Below are 5,468 nucleotides of genomic sequence, written 5' to 3' on the forward strand. Positions count from 1 at the left end.
TCATCCACAGTAGGTTCACAGTCTTCAATCTCTCTTGGGACATCTAGCATTAACTCCATATTTACTATGCTTGCTGCGGTATTCCTTTTGGAACATATTCAAATTACTGTCTCTCTTCTTAACACATACCCCACTGTCAATCTACTAAGTCTAGGCAGGATGTAGCCCTGGTAAGGAGAAGAAATGAAAGTCATATGTAACTTTCTATTCCACCACCCCAAACATTTATACATCTGATCTTATTCCCTTTTCTGTTTATTACCATTGAAAGCAGTGTACTTTCTCCTCCCTAGTAACACTACCACTAGTGGTTAATGGTGCTTTATGTGGCATTAGTTCAGCAGGATCTTTTAAAGCAAGAAGGATCATTTAAGGAATACCATGCCAAGAATAGCAAAGATCCAGCCAGAGAAGAAGCTGTAAGATGGACAGTTTGATTTTCCTCTCTCACTTTAAAAAAAAAAATGAGGACTGGTTTTAAAAAAAAATGAGGAGTGGTCTCAGCAAGTTGACTAAGTTAACGTTAAATTTACTCTGTAGGTCAGGCAGGCCTTCAACATACAATCTCTAGCTTCATCCTCTCAAATAGCTAGGATTATAGTTCTGTACTACTGTGCCTCACTTACGTTATATTATTTTGCATCTTTAAGGAAATTGGTGACTTTCCTGAAGGCCCAGATACAATAAGAGCCCATGTTTAAAGCCTTAAGATGCTGGAGTCTAAATGACATCAGGTGATGTCAGCCATTTAGACACTCAGAAATGGAAGGGGCCTGTTCACTCCACTGCCTTTCTTGATTTTTTTCCATCCCGGCCACCAGCACAGTGGAAGGTGCTGCCCACATTCAGAGCAGGATTCTTCCACCTTGTAGTCACTGTCCTACTTGTCAGACCTTTGAGGAATCTCCACCCCCCATAGACACAGTCCTAGACATCTCTTAATCCAGTCAAACTGGCAAATAAGACCAGCCATAATAGTCTATAAAATTGTTTTGTTAGAAATTAAAATCAGTAAATCTTCAAAAGGAAGAGTATGGATTAAAACTGCCCTCCACAATGACAAAGGAATGCAGAGATAGGCAGGGATTTGAGTGCCACACTGGGGACAGGGCCATCACAACAAGCTGATGAGTTGGATAAAGAATTGTGCACCTGGAAAAGCACATTCTTAGCCCTTTGTTTGGTAGAACCATGGTTTATTAAATTAATACATTTTTAAAAGCTTTTATCTGATGGCAAGATGTTAGATCTGGCTTTATCTTGCTAGTAACAAGATTTTAAACCAACATAGGGTGGTGAAGGCAGAGAATGATGATTTGCGGGGGCTAAGTCTAGTACAAGATAAATTGTACTCAGGCTCTGGATCTACATCTACCTTTGCAGACACATGCTTTTCCCAGGAATTCTTACATATGGAAAAAAATTTGCTGGTGAAATGTAAAAAACCTTAATCTCAATCAAGAGCGACCTCATTAAATAGTGAGTCAAACAAAGAGAATCAATTTAATAAACCAGTGTTGTTGCAACTGAGTGAGAAAAGACTCAATACAGCATGTCCTTCTGGACTATTGAGACAGGGATATACATTTGAAAGCCAACCTCAGAAGCTTTGTTTTGAGATAGGGTCTTACTGCATAGACCAGGTTGGCCTTGGACTCACATAGATCCACCTCCTTCTGCCTTCTGTGTGCTGGAATTGAAGGTGTCCCCCATGATGCCCAGCCATGCTTTTATATACAGCTTTTCCAGGAGCCTGCCCAAGCACTGGTTCTCCCCAGGATAGCAGCCATGGGGAAGCATTGGTGGGGGTGAGGTGGGGGCAAAACTTGGTTTTGTGAAAGTAAAGGCTGCTTTCTATAATAACACTTAGTTGTCTTGACTCTGAATTACTCTGAGGTCAGATGCTGCAGGCCTATGGCAATTAACACTCAACTTTTAAAAGTAGAGGGATTAAGTAAAGGATTTATCCTTTCTTTGGTCAGGTTGCCGGGAGCTCTCACAGACTAGGCTGGTTAACTCTTTGTGAACCAGAAAAGAAAGAAGAAGCCACTCATACAGAAAACATCACACCAGATCAGGCAGAAAATGGCTACATCACCATTATTTATTGCTTTCAGTCTTTTATATCCTTAATACAATGAATTCTCTATGTAAGAAAGAATTACCTCATAGATAAAATGTTACGTAAAGGTGAGTCACAGAAAAATGTTGATATTAAGATTAAAGCAGTGTTTTGTTCTTTAAGCTCATTATAAGTTCAAAGCAACAGTTTCTCATGGCCTTGTCTTATCATAGGCACACCAGTGGCTTCATCCTTGGACCTGAATGCTTTTCCTTGAACACAAATTTGTTCCAAGTCTATATCTCTTTTTGATGTAATTATTAAATCTCATTGTATTTCTTACTAATGCAGCCTTTACTTACTACTACTATTACATTATAGTCTTGATTTTAACTTTATTACATCTTTCTAGCAAAACAACTAAAACCATCTTTTAAAATTTTCTTCCTAAGATCAAATCAGGGATCAGTAATTCATCTAAACAGAATTAATTCAAGAAAGTTCATCTATATATTGATCTGCAGAAAAATTTGCCCAATAATGTAGGCTAATACTCAGTAATTGTATTATTTTAATAATGACAGGAAAAGCATATCAATAGCAAGAAGCAATCCTGGAATGAAGGATTTCATGTCAGGGTCTTGGTTCCCAGAGTCCATCCATCGAAGATCATGTAAAAATGGTGGAACATCTCAGGCTAGCCATAGGATCATCATCCACTAGCCTTAGGATCTCCTAGATGGCTTCTGACACACCATAGATGAGGTGCTCATCCCCCATCCTCCTTTTAGTGTCTTTCTTCCTTTTGCTTCTGCTTTCTTCATAGTTTCTTCCATGTAGAGTATTTACATTACTATGAAAGGAAGGCAGGAAGCATAGTATTATAGAAGAAAAGGGATACATTGTTAGGCTTAGTTTTAAGTGATTTAATTTAGACATTGAAGTCAAAGACAAGGAGGAATTGGTTAATAGCTTATTGGCAGTAAATGCCATGGTGTGATCAATGTTTTTAAAAGAGCTTTAAAAGAGATTTGAATCCTTGGATGACATTCAATGAAAAAGACTTATCTTCTATGGAAAAGCCTAAGATCTCGGATAAAAAACAATGAGAGGATAAAGATTATGGGGTGTGTGTAAAATGGTGGCAACTGGCTCTCTTTTTAAACAACATACTTAGCCGTGCCCAAGTTGAAATCTGTCAGGAAACAAAGAGGTTAGCTGGTTGTTCTCAGTGTCTCCCCTCTAAATTGAATCAATGGAGATTCACCAGCTTTTCTTTCTCAGCCCGCACAAACACAACACAGATTTATGCCATAGCCACTAGTGCTTACTCTGAAGTGTCTCAGGGTGACTACAATTCAATTTTTTTCACTTTACATTGATCAAAATTATAATTCCTGCAAACACTCAGAACTCAGTCTAGTGTGATGCTTGTATATAAAGGAGTGTCCCTATCTACACAATAGGACAAAGTGACCTGGACAGCCCCAGGCTCCACATGTTACTGGAATCATCAGGAGATGAAAACCTAGGCTCTGAAGGCTATAACAGCCTAGGTTCTACATCTGTCCTTCATAGGCCAATTAAACAAGTATGTAATAGTGAAAGGCAAGGGAGGGAGGTTTGTTCAGTGTGAACACACTGGGAATAGGATAAGAAGGTTCCCCTCCTTCCACCTAAAGTCTATCTTTCATGTCTTAACATGAGTTTAGGTTTAAATAAAGGGCCAGAGGTACATGTGGCTAAGCAGTAGGAATCTACCCATCATCAGTGGACTCCTGTATTTCCTATGGGGTAGTCTGATAAGTTTTCAGAACTGGAGACTAGTTCCTCTTATGGTAGGCACTAGGCTTCCTTGGCCTTTTGCTCTCCTATCATGAGGTTCTAGGGGAAGTCTCAATTTCTTGGGGTATATCATTACTACATCCATTACAGTGAAGTCTGTTTGACAGGCTGAAAGACCTGGAAACACTCATGAGGCAAAGAGTTTCAAGGAAATTATGCCTCCTGGAACCTTGGCAATCCCATAGAACGTATGATCCAATTTTGTCCTTGTGAATGGATCTGTGTGTTTCCTTTCAGTATTGTTTTGTTATAGGTGCCTCCAGGCAATGACTTGCCAAATACCTAAGCAAAATTGAACTTTGCTTCCTGGCCTTCACCAATGCCCTAGGTAGTCCTTGAGCCGACCCTGGGCTTGGAATTCAGTAAGAATGTTGCCTATTCAGTGACATTCAGAATTGCCTCTAGTATTGTAAGAGAGATAGTGAAAGAAATCAGGCTTTACTATCTACTACATAGAGTTAGAAATCTCAGGGCAAGCTTAGCAACATAAGTTTAGAATTCTTATTGTAGTTATGTATGGCAGACTACATTACTTATTAGTAGAAAGTCCCCCCACACTATCACAGAATAAAAGCCAAGTTGCTCCCATATACAGGAATGTACAATGGTTTAGGAAGTAGATTGGGCTGTGGTTTTAGAGTATTGCATTATTTATGAGATTGTTAGCTAGAACGGAACTCCCTAATTAGAACCACAACTTGGGTGTGAAAGCCCTTGCCCCGGAAGTGTAAAGACCTCACACCTGGCTTCTAAGAATATAGCTGACCTTAGATAGAGCTGACTTTGTCTCAGTTGTTTTATTGCCCAGTTCCTTCCAGTCTTTGTGTTTGCATTCCTCTGTTTTGTGTTAAAGTCATTAAGCATCCGGTAACCTCATTGTACCTTGCCGATGTGTCACCTAACTTCCCTATTTTCTTCTGTATAAAACGTTTGATGCTCAATTTGACATTACATTCAGATTCACCACACTCCCTTGTGTCCTGTCTGCTTGTCACCCCATTCTCTGCCGACTCCATGTCCACCCACTGGAACCCCTGATTCTCACAGATTGAGGGGGGCCAATTGAGTCCAGTCTGTGGCACATTGTGTCAATAGTCTGGTTCTAAAGGAAACTACACAGTGTCTGTTTAGAATAGCTTAATTCCTATAAGGAGGTTTACATTTAGGTATGGGAGAATCCTGAAATGGGCATATACCCATTCACAAGAGGACAGCACAGACTGCTTTGTGGGGAGCTTAGAGGAGGTGAATCGGGCTGTGGTGGGCAGCTCTTTATGGAGGATGAGCAAGCAGACCACAGATGCTCTGTTGAGGTCTGTCTCTGGTCCAGGTCTAGGCTAGGAACTGTACCAAAGATTCTTGTTAAGTTAATTATATGCATGAAGCTCTACCATTCTTAGTAGAGGGTCAACTTAGTAGATATAGCAGGTGTAGATCAGAGTTTAGAAAGAAAGCAAACAGTGCATTTGTTTACCAGAGTCTGGAGATCATGAGTTTTGCTTTCCCACTCCTTGGTGGTCAAAATGCATCAGCTAGAAGGTAATAAAAAAGTCACAATGGA

The sequence above is a fragment of the Mus caroli genome, chromosome 6, assembly GCF_900094665.2.
Source record: "Mus caroli chromosome 6, CAROLI_EIJ_v1.1, whole genome shotgun sequence".
Taxonomy (NCBI): domain Eukaryota; kingdom Metazoa; phylum Chordata; class Mammalia; order Rodentia; family Muridae; genus Mus; species Mus caroli.